This window comes from Triticum urartu, unplaced genomic scaffold (assembly GCF_003073215.2).
Source record: "Triticum urartu cultivar G1812 unplaced genomic scaffold, Tu2.1 TuUngrouped_contig_61, whole genome shotgun sequence".
Classification (NCBI taxonomy): Eukaryota; Viridiplantae; Streptophyta; class Magnoliopsida; order Poales; family Poaceae; genus Triticum; species Triticum urartu.
Genome location: NW_024116830.1, coordinates 8049 through 25184, shown reverse-complemented (window position 1 = coordinate 25184; position 17136 = coordinate 8049). Strand labels below are relative to the sequence as shown.

The following is a 17136-nucleotide window of genomic DNA, read 5'->3' as shown; positions in this document are numbered from 1 at the left end:
CTACACAAGTCTCAACAAGGCCTGCCCCAAAGATCCTTTTGCCCTGCCAAGGATAGACCAAGTGATAGACTCCACAGCCGGATGCGAGCTGTTGAGTTTTTTGGATGCTTACTCCGGATATCACCAGATAAAGCTAGACCCGGATGACCGCCTGAAGACCGCCTTCATCACGCCGTTCGGAGCCTTCTGCTACCTGACTATGACATTCGGCTTGAGAAATGCCGGTGCCACCTTTCAGCGTTGCATGCAGAAGTGCCTCCTCAAGCAACTCGGCAGAAACGCTCACGTATTACGTGGACGACATCATGGTGAAGACGGAGAAGCGTGGCACCTTGCTGGAAGACCTCAAGGAAACATTCGAGAACCTGCGCCGGTTCCAAATCAAGCTCAACCCCGAGAAATGCGTGTTCGGGGTGCCAGCCGGCCAGCTCCTAGGCTTCCTGGTCTCCGAACGCGGCATCGAATGCAACCCAGCGAAGATCAAGGCCATCGAGAGAATGGCGATCCCCACCAAGCTCGAGACATTCAGAAGTTCACCGGGTGCTTGGCCTCCTTGAACCGCTTCATCAGCCGGCTCGGAGAGAAAGCTCTCCCCCTCTACCGCCTCATGAAGAAGAGCACTCACTTCGAGTGGAACGACCAGGCCGACCAAGCTTTTCACGAGCTGAAGAAGATGCTGGCCACGCCGCCTGTCCTCGGCGCGACCGAGAAAGAGCCCATGCTCCTTTACATCGCTGCAACCAGCCGGGTGGTCAGCACCGTCATCGTAGTCCAGCGCCCGGAAGAAGGCCGAGCCCAGCCGGTCCAGAGGCCGGTGTATTATTTGAGCGAGGTGCTTCCGCCTCAAAGCAGAACTACCCGCACTACCAAAAGATGTGTTACGGCGTGTACTTCACCGCCAAGAAGCTGAAGCCCTACTTTCAAGAGCATCCCGTCACGGTCGTATGCACTGCCCCGCTAGCCGAGATCATAGGCAGCCGGGACGCATCCGGCCGGGTGGCGAAATGGGCCATCGAGCTGGCCCCGTACACGATCTTCTACCAGCCCCGCACTGCCATCAAGTCCCAAGCACTGGCCGACTTCCTTGTCGACTGGGCCGAGACCCAGTACCGGCCGCCAGCTCCCGACTCCACCCATTGGCGCATGCACTTCGACTGGTCCAAGATGCGCACCGGCTTGGGAGCCGGCATCGTCCTTACCTCTCCCAAAGGCGACAAGCTCAGATACACGCTACAGATCCACTTTGCCACCTCCAACAATGTGGCCGAGTACGAGGCGCTCATACATGGGCTCTGGCTTGCCAAAGAACTTGGCATTCGCCGGATCCTATGTTATGGCGACTCGGACCTGGTAGTCCAGCAGTCATCCGGCGACTGGGACGCCAAGGACGCGAATATGGCGAGCTACCGTTTCCTGGTCCAACAACTCAGCGGATACTTTGAAGGATGCGAGTTCCTCCACGTACCACGAGCCGACAACGAGCCAGCCGATGCCCTGGCTCGAATAGGCTCCACTCGGCAAGCAATTCCAACCGGCGTCGCTCTACAACGCCTCCTCAAGCCGTCTATCAAGCCGTCTCCGGAATCCGATTCCATCTTCGTGCCGCCTGACCCCGATGCGGCCAGGTCCGGCTCGAAGAATCAAGTAGCCACCCAAGACCCCCGTAGCCGCCGCGACTTGCGGCAGCCGGCTCGGGGACTGCGGTAGCCGGCGGGGACTTCGGCAGCCGGCTCGGGGACTGCGGTAGCCGGCTCGGGGACTGCGGTAGCCGGCCCGGGGACTGCACCAGCACTACAGCCGGCGGCTGACTCCAGCACCTCACCGGCCCCCACCCTGGTGGCAGTAGCCACTTTGGCAGTAGAAGAAGTACGGCCCGTCATGGGCGCAGTCCATCCTCAACTTCCTAGTAAACCAAGACCTGCCGGCTGACGAAACAGAAGCAAGACAAATCCAGCGTCGAGCCGGAGCGTACACAATCGTCAACAGAGAACTACTCAAGCGCAGCGTCACCGGAGTCCTCCAGCGATGCGTCGAGCAAGAGAAGGGCATCACAATCCTCGCAGACATTCACCAAGGAGAATGCGGCCACCATGCGGCCTCAAGATCACTTGTCGCCAAAGCCTTCCGCCATGGTTTCTTCTGGCCGACTGCTTTGGACGACGCCAAAGAATTAGTCAAGCATTGCAAGGGATGCCAGCTCTTCAGCTCCAAGCAACACATGCCGGCTTCGGCACTCAAGACCATTCCCCTCACTTGGCCCTTTGCCGTTTGGGGACTGGACATGGTGGGCCCATTCAAGACGGCGCGCGGCGGCATGACGCATTTGCTCGTCGCCGTGGACAAATTCACCAAGTGGGTTGAGGCGAAGCCGATCAAGAAGCTGAATGGGCCGACTGCCGTGACGTTCATGCGGACATAACAACTCGGTACGGCGTGCCGCACAGCATCATCACCGACAATGGCACGAATTTCGCCAAAGGAGCCTTGGCACGTTTCTGCGCAGCCCAAGGTATCCGGCTGGACTTAGCGTCCGTCGCCCACCCGCAGTCAAACGGCCAGGTCGAGCGAGCCAACGGCCTCATCCTCTCCGGCATCAAGCCCCGACTGGTTGTACCTCTGGAGCGCTCAGCCGGCTGTTGGCTCGATGAGCTGCCGGCTGTCCTCTGGAGTCTGCGCACTACACCAAACAAGTCAACCGGCTTCACCCCTTTCTTCCTTGTGTATGGTGCCGAGGCGGTCATCCCAACTGACATCGAGTTCGACTCGCCTCGAGTAACCATGTACACGGAAGCGGAGGCCAAGGAAGCACGAGAAGACGGCGTCGACCTGCTGGAAGAAAGCCGGCTGTTAGCTCTCAGCCGGTCTGCGAATTTACCAGCAGGGTTTGCGCCGCTACCACAGCCGGAAGGTCAGGCCAAGATCTTTCCAAGAAGGTCGACCTTGTGCTCCGGCTGATTCACGAACAGCCGGCCAGCACAAGCTCTCAGCCCCTTGGGAAGGCCCTTTCATCATCACCAGAGCTCTAGGCAACGACTCCTACTACCTGATCGATGCACAGAAGCCGAAGGCACGCAAGAGAGACGACTCCGGAAAGGAGTCAGAACGGCCATGGAACGCCAACCTCCTTCGAAGATTTTACAGTTGAAAGGCAGTATGTATCACGCTAACTTTTGTATTAAGTACGAGACAATAGGCTCCCCGAGGAGAGCTCGGGGACTGCCATCCCTTATTTATGAATGAAAAATATCATGCTTGTCGTATCATTTACTTATCCCGTCCGGCACCGAGTCCGAGTAGTCGGCTCGGGGACTGGCCGACTGAAGTTATATTAGAAGTCCTACCCGCAGTCAGACAAGTAGTGTGCCAGCTCTCAAGCCTTCCATTGCCAAAAGTCGCAGTTCGAAGAACCGGCTGTCCGGCTGGCAAGGGTTAAAGGTAGGAACCACCGCCCACACGAAAAACGGCTAGGGACAACGGACTAATATAACAAAGCCGGTTTTTCCCCACCACCGACCGGCTACCAGAGCAGCCGGCCGGCCGGTTTCCATTCACTTTACTTTAAATCCAAGAAAGCTCAGTACTTGCCTCCCCAAAGAGGGAAGGCGGCAAAGGAAAAAGCCTAAGGATAACAAGCATACGCGAATGGAAACCAAACATGCACATGATAATATTTACATAAAAAGACCTCCAGAGGCCAGCATTCAACATAGTTTGGATACACCCCCAGTGGGTGGAACTGCGAAACTTAACAAAAGATTGTTCAAAGACACAAAGCAGGAAAAATAAAGACGGCAGGTCAGGCTGGCGGAGCGGCCGACTGGTTGGCGGAGACGGTCGCGCGGCTGAAGGAGCGGCCGGCTGACGAACTTCGGCTTGGTCGCCGCCTCCCGCAGAGGGCGCGCTCACGCGCCTCGTTGCTGGAGGCACGGTCGGCCTGAGGTCGGCTGGTTGTTCCACCAGCCGGCTCGACGTCTCCGCCGTCGTCGTCTTCGTCTTCTTCGCCCTCGTCGCTGGAGGCGATCTCCTCCGCCGAGTCCTCGCCCACCGCCGGGTTCAGCCCGAACCACTCCTCCGGCTGCGCGACACCGTCATCATCGATTTCGGGTGCGAAAACGCTGATGTCGGTGCACTCGGCGATCGTTGAAGCCCGCTGGGCGATAGCCGGCCTCACCGCCTCCAGCTCCGCGTCGGCCTCCATCCGCCAAGTGCGCAGCTGGTCCAGGCTCAGCCCTGGGTACCAAGCCCGACGAATTCCAACGCCCGCCCGGCTCCGAGGCGGGCCGCTGACGCTTTCCAAGCCTCGAAGCGACCAACTGCGACTTCCAGCCAGTCGGCAGTTCGGCTTGGAGTGCGGGGGATCGTCTCGCCGGGCCAGAGGGCGGCCAGCACTTGCGCCCCGGCACGTTGGAGCCGGCGAAGCATCCGATGAGCCGGCTGCAACCGTGCCTGGACAGCCAGAAGCTGCTCCTCAAGGGTCCGGTTTGCATCCGGCGCAATGTCGGCCCCCACTTGCCGGCGCGCCTCGCGATGGGCCTCAATGCTTTGGGCGGCGAAGGCGGAGTAGCCTGGGAAGTAATCTGCAAGAAACAACAAGCAAGAGCTCAAGATAAGTCAAAAAACCCAAGCGGCAGGGGCAGGAGCCGAGGAAGGCAACTTACCGTCGATCAAGTCCTCGATCCGGCCGAAGCCTTCGTCCAGGCTCGCCGGGTCTCAACCAGCTCGCCGCCTCCATCTCATACTCCGCTAGCAAGGTGGCTTCACTTTCCGCGCCGCCTGCAGGGCCGCTTTGTGGCTTTCCTCTTGGTCGACCAGCTTCTTGGCCAGGCGATCCCGTTCCTGGACCAAGGCAGCGCACTTGGCCTCTTTGGTGTAAAGGGCGGCCTTCGCTTCGCCAAGCTCCTTCCTCAAGTCGGCGTTGGCCCCTGAAGACAAAGAAGAGAAAAATCAATAAGAAAAGAGTCGTCAAGAAAGATCCGACCCGACTGCGCAGCAGTCGGCCCGAATCTCGGGGACTACACCCAGTGGGTGCGCTGACGCGCCCCCACAGGAGACAGACAAAACCAAGTACTTACTTCGGCTGTCGGCCAGGTCGTCGGTCCGCCGGCTCAACTCTCGAGCCTGGGAGTCGAAGGCGGCAGCATGAAGGTTGTGGTATTCCTGAAAGTTTAGAAAGAAAGCGAAGTAAGATAGCCGTCGAGAAAGATCTGAACCGACTGCGCAGCAGTCGGCCCGAATCTCGGGGACTACACCCAGTGGGTGCGCTGACGCGCTGGAAGAAATCAAGAAAGCAAAGCAGCCAAGAGTGAAGGACTCACCCGGATAGTGGTTCGCGTCGACAAAAACTCTTGGTTGAGCTGGTGCACCAGGGCGGCTTGAGCTTGTAGCCGGCTCCGGACCCCTTGAGCCGCCGCATCCATCTCGCCGGTCCCCCCGCTGGGAGTCCACTCGGACACGGCGGTGCTGGCCGCCTCCAGATCTCCAGCCGGCTGGCCTGCGCCCGCGGCTCGGCGCAACTCCGGCGGAGCAGCGCCTCCTCCAGCACGCCGGCCCGTCGCCAGCTGCACCTTGAGGCCGGCCCTGCTCTCTGGCTCACCTCCGGCCGGCTCTCCGGCGCCGCTGACGATTGACCGCCTTGGCCCGCTCCGGTTGGCGCCGCAGGCGGCGCTCTCCCGGCCAAGGCCACGGGCTCCTCCTCCCTCTCCAACAGCGGCGGGTCTTGGATGATCTCCTCCGCCAAGGGCAACGGGGTGTTCGGGGGCCACGGCTCGGAGGGAACGGCGAGCAGCGGAGGCTGGCTGCGCGAGCTTTCCGCCCTCCGTCTCTACGGGAGCCGCCTCCCTCTGGGCCTTGACTACCGCTTCAGCCTGCCCCTTTGCCACCTGGGCGGCCGCCTTCTCCGCCGCCTCGCGCTCTTCCCGTGCTTCGCGGGCGTTCCGCTCTGTGGCCTCCCTAAGATCGGCGCGGGGGTCCACGCGGCGGGAGCTCGAAGACCCTCCAGCCGGCCCCACAACGGAGCCGCCCGGGCCCCGCTCAAGAGAAAGCGGTGCTCTGTCCAGCAAGCGAAGAAAAGTTAAGAAGACATTCGAAGAAAAGAGAACAACGACAAGACTGCGGCAAAGCAATTAAAGACTTACGCCGAGACCGCCTGGGGCTGTTTCACAGCCTTGCGGAAGCGGGCCGCCTTCGCGGCCGCCTCTTCTCGCTTCGTCGCCGCGGCGGAAGGTTTGGACTTCTTCGGCCGACTGCCGAAGAGGCCTAAAGCGGCCCGACGCTTCTGCGCGCCGCCGGCAGCCGGCGCGACGGACGAGCCCACGCCCTGTTGGTCGGCCGCCGGCTGGCGACGCGGGGCGACTTCAGCTTCAAAGTCGTCCGGCCAGTCCTCGAAGCTCGCGGTGAACCTTGAGCCTCCGGGCTCGGCACTGTCCCCCATGACGGCGTCTTCCATGGCAGCCGCCCCCAAGTCCGGGTCGTCAACATCATCCACCGCGCGGTCGGGGGCGTACTGGCGTTCGATCCCTGCCACCCCGGCCGGCGGCGCAAGAAGAGGGTTCTGCACAGAGAACCGGCTGGTCAGAAGCCGGCCGTCACGAAGCCGGCTGACGACGAAAAAGAAGATAAAGAGAGAAACTTACCACGGGTGGAGGATTTGCGCGAGAATACGGCGCCTTGCCGTACTGCCAGTCCCCGCTGAGCTTGCAGTTGGCAATGTAGTTGACCATAAGCGCCACCTCCGCGTGGGGCATCTCCCATGTGCTCAGCCGGCTTGGGTCGAAGCGGCCGCTCATCTGACACATCATATGGGGCCGGCTCTGGAGAGGAAGGATCCGGCGCTCCACGAAGGCGGCCACCAAGTCGGCCCCGCGCAAGCCTTCCGACTGAATCAGCACCCGAAGCCGGGAGATGGCGGCGTTCCCGGCCGGAGACAACGACCGGGATCGGAAGCTCCACGAGGGCTGCCTCCCAGCCGGCGGGCCGGCTACGTAAGCCGGCAAGTTGATGTAGTCTTCTTGCTCGGCGACGTTCTTCACATAGAAATAAGATCTCTGCCAGACCTTTACCGACTGGATCAGGGGGATGGGCGGGAACGGATTGTTCTCGCTCGCCCTCCTCATGGCGATGAAGGCTCCGCAGGGGGCGGGCACGCTGGCGACGACTGTGCCGAGCTTGCTCTGGAAGAACTCTCCCCAGAACTCCAGCGTGGGGAGCAGCCCTGAGAAGCCTTCGCAGAGGGAGACGAAGGCCGACAGCAGCATCACCGCATTGGGCGTGAGGTGATGCGGCTGGAGGTTGTAGAAGTCGAGGAAGGAACGCAGAAACTCGCTCGCCGGGAGGCCGAAGCCGCGCAGGCAGTGCGAGCGGAAGACGACCCGCTCGCCCTCCTCCGGCGCCGGCGAGATCTCCCTCCCGAGCGCCAGGCGGACCTGTACGCGGTCAGCGCCGGGCAGGCGCCGGGTCTGGCGAAGGAACTCCACGTGGTCTTCATGGACGTTGGAGCCGTCCCAGGAGCTTGACAATGCCATGGGAGCGAGGTGGCGTGGAGACGCGGCGGCGCTGAGACGGGAGGCTGCGGCGGCAGTGAGAGGAAGAAGACGAGAGTTAGGAGGGACGGAGTGGGAGGGAGCACGCGAACCTCTGACGCTCCCCCTCCTCCCCCTACTTATAGGCTCACGTGGCGGAGCCGAGGAGGCGTGGCGTGGGGAAGCGTGGGGGTCGATCGTGCCCACTTCCCACGCCCCGCGATTACCGATCCTTAATGGCGAGACGAAAACTGCCTTGAGAAGGCGAGTGGCCCTGTGGGCCACGGGAGATCCGCGCCCGGGACGAGGCTCGCGAGTGGCGGGCCCGGGCCTGCGGCGGCGTCCCATCGCGCGCAATCGCTCGCAGGATCCTGCCGCCACGTGACCGCGAGAGGGCCCGTGGTCAGCATGCAGGCCCCCTCTCCTCCCACCTACGCGGGGTTATCTGAAGTCGGCGTACGCCCGCGAAGCCGGCTCTTCAGGATAGGAAGCTGACCAAGCTTCTCGTCCCCTTGTTCACCTCGGAGCTCGATCAGCTTCGGGGACTTACTGTCGGAGTAATAGCCATGGGTAGCCTAGCCGCTTCCCCTGGCAGTTCTGCAAAAACCACGAGCCAGCCCGGCTCTCAAGAATCCAGACATAGGGCCGCCTTCCCCTAGCCGGCTGCGATCTAGGCCAGCTTTCGGAAGGCGGTCCAACTTTAACCCTCATGAGAGGGCCGACTCCAAGACGCCGGCTGTGAGAAGGCCGACTCCTTCGAGCCGGCTCCCCGCAAAGCAGTCAAGACCGTACCCACAAAGTTTGCACCCACCTAACGGCGATACGACGGGGCGTGGCTACAGAAGAGCCTGCCACCCTCGAATCCCGGGGCACGCCTTGCACAGTGCACCGTACGGGGTAGGCATGACCCGTCCGGCGCTGCACTGTTGCCATGTTGACCCTGGCCTCACCCACGACGGGCCGCCAGCGCGACCCACAGGCGTGGGCCCCTTTGCGCAGAGAGACGGCCGAAGGCGGCCACGCTTCCAACCAGCCGGCCCAAGATGGAGCAGGCTCCTCGCAGCCGGCTTGCCGCCTCCCTCGAAGAAGACGCCCCATTAAGGAGACAAGACGCGGTAAGGCTACATCGATCGTCCGACAGGCGGCGGCACTGTAGCCGCGCTTACCACGATGAAGCTCACGTCAACAGATGAAGCCACAGTGACCAGCCGCTGACCAGGCCCGGGGCATTGGGGCCCGCTTGCTGACCAAGGAGCTGGCAGCCGGCGGGACCCACCAGTCGGCGGGCCCCAGCAGCCGGCGCAGGAGCCGGCGAGCACAGTCACAGACGGCTGGGCCCCGCGCCCGGATTACCATTGTACCCCCGGGGGGTAGGCCTATATAAACCCCCCGGGGCACCCATGCAAAGGGTTCGACCCCCTGCTAGTTCTAGACACCATACAAGGAGAAGAAGCAGGCTAGCCGTGCCCTTTCTTCCTCCTCCCCCCCACAAACAGCTCAAGGAGCGTTGTGTAGCTACTCGATTCATCTAGTGAGCATGCGGAGACCCCGCAGAGCAGCAGTAGGGGTGTTATCTCCTCGGAGAGCCCGAAGCTGGGTAAGGTTCGCCGGCGTACATGTCTTCGCCTCATCCCGCTTCCAGGCACCGGCGATGTCTTACTGGTTCCCACAAAGATAAGCCACCCGTTGCATATGTCGCACCCACCACCCGACAATCTTCAAAAAAAATACTGAAACATGCAGCTACAGCCTGTGGATGATCTATAAGCCAACTAAGGTGGCACTGCTTCAATGGATGTGATGATAAATCAATTTTAAGTGCAGCTCACTAGAAAGTGATTGTAACATCCCAAAATTCTAAATTTTGGAATGTTATAATAAATAGATAGATTTGACTGATTGTTTGATTGATTGACTGAAAGTGAGTGAATTCGAAACTTTTTGAAAGTTAAATGAGAGGGAATAAAAGGACTTTCCCAAACTTTCATATTTTCTTTCTGATCTCCATGAATTCAAATGCTTTTCAAACACAAAACCCTAGAGAGAAGATGACATGACTTCTTCCATTTAAAATGAAAAGGGTGTTTGAAAAATATTTGAATACCATTGGGAAATATTTTCCAATTCAGAAACTTTATGCAACTCAATGATTTTCACGAGAGAAGATAAAATGACTTCTTCAAATTATATGAAATATGAGTTGGGAGTTTCAAAGAATTAAATTCAAAGTTCTTTTGAATTTATTTTCAATTTGGAATGTTATACATTAGATAGTCATGCATATATTATTTTCTTGCATTTTGGTCGATCCTAGAAATTTCACGCAACTCAAGGACCTTCGGAGAGAGTTGGAGATTTCGTTATTTTCATATTTGAGAGTTTTCTCGAATTTGAAAAGAGGATCATTTGATTTATTTATTTTATCTTCAATAAATTTTCCGGTGTCAAAATATATAAGAGAGGGAATAATATGACTTTCCCAAAATATAGGAAAAATGAAGATTTAATAAATAGATCAAATTTCGTCTTCCGGTGTTTGTTTGTTTTTCTTTGGATAGGGAAAAATGCGCGTTTTCGAAAATTGCATTTTAGGTTCGGAGTAAAGTTCATTTTGTTCGGCTCATTTTTAGGAGTCGGGGAAAATTTACTTTAGAATTTTGGAGCTCGTTTAGATTTTCTTTTCTATGTTTTTCTGCGCGCGGAAACTATTTAAAAAAAAGAAAAAAAAACTTACCGCAGGCCAGCCGGGCCAAGGCCCAGCCAGCCGGCCGGCCGCCCCAGCCTCCTGTGCGCTGTGCGCCAGGCGCAGGAGCGCAGGCCGCCGCCTCACCTCTTGCTTCTTAGCCGAGTCCTTTTAGGACTCTAGGCTAGTTCTTTCCTTTGTTTCGTTTTTCTTTTCCTAATCCTAGTCTATTTCTTGTCCCCTACCCCAAGTCTCCTCACCCCTCCCCAATATAAATACCCCAATACCCCCCTCTAAACACATCAAATCAAAGCCGCAGCAAGCAGCAGCGCGCAGCCCCACCCCGCGCCCCTCACCGCGCCGCACCCTAGCCATGCCGCCGCCGCACCTTGCCCATGCCGCCGCCCTACGCCACGCCGCCGGAGCCCCTCGCCGGAGATCTCGTCGGAGGTTGCCCCGTGTCTCTTTTCCTCGGATCGTTTTCTTCTAATCGTTCCGATTCTTTTCTTTTTCTTCCGGTTTTTGTTCCGGTTTTCTTCCGAAACCCTAGATCGGTTTTCCGTTTTCCTTTTTCGGTTTCTTTTCCGAAAACCCTAGATCGGTTTTCGTTCTTCTTCCGGACTGTTCGTCTCAACGGACGTGATCACCGATTATTCCCGGTTAACGACGCCCGTTCGTTTAACCGTTCGTCTCTTTCTTTTCGTCGGATTTATTCCGCGATCGTGATCTCAGATCCGATCTTCGTTCTAGTCTTTCTTCTCGCTCGTTTATCGGAATCAGGTGATTCAAGTGCTTGGAGTTTCGTTTCGAAACCGCCGTTCCATCTAATCAACTTGAACAAGTTTTTTCCCCGGTAAAATTTTACCTAGTTTCCACTTGCTAGAACCGAGTTGTTTTCTTCCGCCGTTTGTTTTCCGTTTTCTTTGTTCGGTTCGTTCTTTCTTTGCAACCGGAGTTCTTAAGTTGAACTGTCTGGTTCGTTCTCTTGTTCGAGTTTTACCTGTGCATTAGATGAGTACTTATTGTGTGGTTACTATTGTTTGATTACGATAGATTGACCGGAGTGTGACGAGTAGATCTATCAAGAGTTTTGAGTGCGAATCATCTTCATCAACATTGCAGGCAAGTTCACACTTTGATCATACCTTTTTCTACAACCCAGTTTTATTGCATTAGATCAATCCTCACACATTGTATGATTAGGATCTAATTAAATTGTGGGATGGGAAGTAGATGAGGTAGTACCTATTACCTGTTTATTATCAAACCTTTGGGAGTTACTTCTACATTTGCTTATTATGCCATGCTATGCTAGTAGACGTGGATTGGGTGAGTGAAATCCATGACAGATGTGAGATTGATAATTAATGGTTTATTTAAGGTGGCAACTTAAACACACATCTGGGTGGATTGAGGCACCTGATGTTTATCAGGACTTGCCTGTTTTATTTCGGACCGCCACCCACGCTCAAAGGGATCATAAGATCATTCATGCTAGAAACTTCCGCGTGCAGCCACATGCTACTATGGGCTCTGGCATAGTTGACTAAGTTGTGCGAACTCTTACGGGGTGGACTAGCAGATGTAGGGGTTGTAGGTGGTACGGTCTACCCCACATGTAAGGTGCTAGCGCTTCTGAAAGACTATGTCTCGATCATCCGTCTTCTCAAACACCATGTAGTGCGAGAAAACAAACGGAGGCGATCGAGTCATGTGGGGAAAAGTGCGCAAACCTCTGCAGAGTGTACAAACTAATCATGATTAGCCGTGTCCCCGGTTATGGACAACTTGAGTATCTAGTACTTGAATATCATGTGAATCTCAACATGTTACTTCTAATTAATGTTGTTGGGTTTTAATCATTTTTAATTGGGATTGAGAATGCTGTCAACCATTCTCGATGTTTCACAACCACCATGATAGTTAAATAAATTTATTCCTTTGCAGTAGGGAAAAATTGGCTTTACACAAAAACCTTATAACCATAGAGCTTTTCCACCAGCCATATATGCATATAGTGATAGCCATTGTTCATCATTTTCTCTATGCTGTGAATTTGCCAGTACATTCAATGTACTGACCTGTTTCGGGCTGCAACGTCTCATGTTGCAGGTTTCTTACGTCGAGTAAGTGATACGTTAGGGTTATGATTTCTACACTCAACTTTGCCGTTGGTGTTGATGGGAAACCACAACCTTGTTGCTTCCGCTATATGGATTGAGGTAATAGTATTTACGTTACTTTATACATGTGATTTACCTCTGTTATAAATCCTTCGAGTACTGTGTGTGTTAGCATACTGATCCAGGGATGACACATAAGCACAGAGACTTGATCCATTCGGGTCGGGTCGCTACAGTGGTTGATCTTACATGTATTTTTTTCTTTTACTGGACGCAAGAAGAAGCAGTGTTAGTAGAGAAGAGGTGGTGTTAGTCAGGTTATTTGTGATCTATGAGAAGCCTCTCTTCTACTACTAAGCTTATTAACTCCACCCAACCAAATGTTCAAGTCATGTTTCATTTTAATTTGAAAACTGCTTATGGGATTGGGACCTGGGAGATGATCATGTTGCAGATCATCTCAAATCTTGATAGTTAGAAATCAATATTAAAACCATGCATGCAATATTTTTTTCAAAGCGTTCTATTGTAAATCTTCACCAAGTTGCAATTTTTTGCAGATACAAACCAGATGTAAACAAAGAGGATATGGATTCAGTACGGCCACGAGTGAAGGAATGTTGTTCCAATTTGGTACTTTAGTTTATCATTTTCATTTAGTCTGTATTAGCTTAAGAAACAACATTTGTGGGACAACTAATGTTTGAACATGGATTTTTTTTCCAGGATCTGGGAGAATGTTTTCTCACTGTGGTTCAGGTTAAACTGTTGTTCTACTATTCCTACTCAGCCTCCTAATGTTCTATGTCTTGATGTGCCTTCTTCCAGCTTCTCTATTGGTTTTCTCTTCACACTGATGTAAGTAAATGTTCCTCCCTTCCTCCAAATCTTCCCCGGCCATGGTCGTTTGCATCTGGTCATAGTTGTTTGCATGTTTCACTTTCGTTGGTGCTTCATGCGTCGGTCTCAGTGCTCTAAGCAGACCAACATTTCTCATTTTGGCGATTGTATTATTGGGGCTTTGCTACATGTGTAGGTTTGAATTGATGGCTAGAAATACAGAGTGCCATTTTTTCTTATGGAGTGATAATTAAGAAGACATACATAGCTGCAAAGGGATTGCTCAAACGAAACAAGTTGATAATTTTGTATCTTTGACACTCATGGAAAAGGTGCATGCCAATCCTAATTATAACCGTATCACATATATGTGGAACTGCATTAGACGAATGGTGTTATCAGGATGATAGATTTCAGTCACAGAACTGAACTATTCCTTTTCTTGGTGTATATGTGTCATATACAGAACTCAGAAGAAAAAAATATGGACACTACAATTCATATATTTACTATTTACAGTCGAGATATCCAATCATGTTAGGATATGATATGGTCTTCTTCCAAGGGCTCTAAGTATTATGAATGTGCATATCCTGATACATGTAATTATAAGGTGGTTACAAGCTAGCTGGATATGTGTGGCAAAATGCTTGCATTTCAGTTTATGTAGGAAGAGGAGCATCAATACCTACTTCCCTGCCATGTATATGTAACATCTTTGTTCCAAGCAATTAGTATATGGTATTAGAGATTCTTATATTCATATATTTGTTTGAAACTTGGTGGATTCCTACCATCTCTATATAATTACAACAAACCAATAGGTCAGAGTGATGTGTCTCTTAGTGCCATCGATTGGGTATAGATGAAGCCTCTCATCCCACAGGCTCATTGTTTCTACCTCAAACCAATCATGCCTCCTTTTAAATTATTGATACATGTGTTGCTTCATTCATTTATTTTGAGATCACATATTAAACTGGTTTGAGGTAATTTGTTTTTCTGTTTTTTTTAGATCACATATTAAATTGATAACACCATCCCTTGGCCTCCTTGGTCGTATCAATAATTGTACCTGAACGGTAACAAATCTCAGGCGACTATTGTACCTGAACAGGTGTGGAACCAAATAGTGGTACCATGTTCTGAGATTTGTTTTTTTGTGTTGATATCCGCAGGAAAATTCCTAGGGATTTGATTGATGGAGGCATCGCTATTTGGCGCTGGATTATCCATTTTTGCAGCACCAGCAATGTTGTTTTTGTTTGGAATGGCCAGTTCTCAATTTCTAAATCAGCTATACTATACTTCTTGTCAGGTTACATTATCTTGCTTCGTTTCAGTCTATATGTAGCACAAAAATACTCGGTGACATGGTTGGTTTGTATGTTACACTAATGAACACCACCATAAGGAAAAGGGAATTGCACTTCTTTGTTTATATTTGGTCTGTTCCTATTCGGTGACATACTGTTCTGGTTGGTTAGCTTCACACTCTAAATCTAGGATTTTAATTCTCTGAGTGTAAGTAATGTATTGTTATACCAGATGAAATATATGCAGGCACTGCTAACATGATTTTGCCTATAGGCGGAAGTATATTTTTGAAATCCATCTGTTCAATTCATAGGACCATTCTTTACTAGAAGTCTAGAACTATGTGATTTGGTAATTGTGTCAAAGCTCGCCTGGTTGTGTCGTATTGCATTGTGAATGCTATGTTGTTGGGGAATCAGCGAGCTTGGTTATATTTCTGTGGCTGTCATGTTAACCGGTGGCCCTAGCGCTTGCTTGCTAGCTACGAGTTCTTCTTGTGTGTTTGCTTAGCGGCTTAGTTATGTGTGTGTGTCCGGGCACCTGTTGTGTTTTTTGCTTGCTTGTTGGTGCGTGCATGATTGTTGTGACTGGGCGCTGGCTGTTCGGTGTTGGGCTGCTGATGGCATGCTACCTGCTTCGAAAAAAGGAGTGAAAGGAAGCATCTCTTCATAGAACAAATATATTGTAAAATTTTCCATGGAAAGCCTGCATATTTAGCAAGGAAAAGGAGTCTAGAGAGCCTTAGGTTCTTATGTGTTGATTTTGCAAAATTTCTGCAGCTATATATTTGCTCAATCCAAAAGACAAATTATACTCAACCTTCAGTATAATGTATTTTCTAATTGTTCATAACTGCTTAATTTTGCATTGTGATTTTGCAAGATATTGAAATTATTGTATTTCAAAATTGTTATACTGATTCCTCGATGCTCTGTTCATGGATTTTTTCTTATTTTATCCTTCTTTGCTTTTTTCCTTTCCTACAAGATGTCGAGTCATGTAATATGTTCAAAGAAGAGAGAATCTGCATTTTATGAATCCTTTCTTCTTTCTTCATTGTTACTTCAAGTTAGTGAATTCATTTAAGTTGTATTGAGCAGCTTCATGTGATGGTTTCTTCATCTACACATCTTATTCAGTCACAAGGCCAATAAGATCTTTTGCCTTTTAGAAAAAGGGAGATGCCATTTAGACCTTACTCTTCAAACTTGATCTTTAACTTGCTACTACTGTTTCTAAGAATTTTCCCAAGCATTTTTTATTTGCTTCAGAGAATGAGCTCACCTTATTCAGTGGATGTGCCAAGTAAAAAAATTAGAAACTGAGCAATTAGTTCCACTCTTAAATTTTGTACAACAGTCCAAATTATCCAATAAATCATTTGTTAGCAGGGTCAAATTATAGAAGTTGAATCAGTTGTTCCAAATTACCCGGTGAGACTTATTCCATTTGTTTACCCTTTTGTCCTTTTAATCAAGAACAATATTTAGAGCTTACATGGTTGTCGAAATTTAGTTCTATAAAAGAGGAATATTGATATCATGCAATGATCCACTACTAGGGAAAACCTTATACACAGAATCTTAGCAGCAGCGCGGCATAAAAACAGGCGCTGCTGCTAAGTAGTAGCAGCGCGGCTATGGAAAGCTCGCTACTGGTGCAAACTTAGCAGTAGCGCGTGACGCTTAAACCGCGCTGCTACAAAAATCCACCGACAGTACACAACGACATAAGTTTACCAGTAGCGCGGCGCCAGGGAGCCTGCTACTGCTAATGCCATAGTACCAGCGCACTTTTTTGTCACCTCGCTGCTGCTAATTTTGAAATTATGCACAGGGTTGGCCCGTTTAGCAGTAGCGCGTGACAGGAAAGCGCGTTGTTGCTACGCTCTTAGCAGCAGCGCACTTTCTCTCCCGTGCTACTGCTAAGACGCAGCACCCACCACCTTTTCCACCTCCCCCTCCCCATCTCCTCTCCTCCCTTTCCCCTACCTCCCACATCCTCCCTCTCTCACTCTTCTTCTTCCTCAATACTTCTCCCCCCATTACTCTCCCTCTTCTACCTACCTTTCTCTCTCTTCATTACTCCTAGCTATAACTACACCACCTCCATTTATTCATCTCCTTTCTCTTTTTCCTCCCCCCTCCACTAGTTGAAGTTGTCTCCTCCCAAATTAGCTAGCTAGGTACATGTAGCATTTAGTTAAGTGACCTATTTGCCCCCTAACTAGATCTTTCTTTGTCAATAAGAGCTTTGTGCACTTTTGACCTCCCTACATCATCATCTCCACCGTGTGCTCGATCTCGAGATAGAGGTGTGATTAATATTTCATGCTTTTGCAAAATGGAAATATGTTTATGCATGTGTGTGATATTTTTATGGAAATTGTGTGTGTGGCATGAGTTGACGCCAAATTGTGCATTTGAGTTGCCTATGTTTTGCCGAAATGTTGATTTATTTCTGTTTCGGCGAATTCCGGGCAAACTCTAGATCTATATATGTCCTATTTTTAAGGAAGGTCATGCCGAATTTTTGTATGACTTTGATGAATGCACGCATTTTTACAATCAATTTGTTTATTATTACCGTGCAGAGTTGACGATGGTCAGTGGAACGATGGTGGACAGGTGGTTGCGGTCGGCGGTGCAGGACATGA

At 51.7% G+C, this 17136-nt stretch overlaps 1 long non-coding RNA gene across 1 annotated transcript in view; it reads left to right on the top strand.

Moving 5' to 3' along the window:
• LOC125530136 overlaps positions 1–14633 on the top strand; it is a 28456-nt gene extending 13823 nt beyond the window's left edge. Inside the window, exons 3-5 of the long non-coding RNA XR_007292840.1 lie at positions 12884–12956; positions 13050–13181; positions 14342–14633. This is a non-coding gene — a long non-coding RNA (uncharacterized LOC125530136). The remainder of the gene's footprint in view (positions 1–12883; positions 12957–13049; positions 13182–14341) is intronic.
• The last annotated feature ends 2503 nt before the right edge of the window (positions 14634–17136 follow it).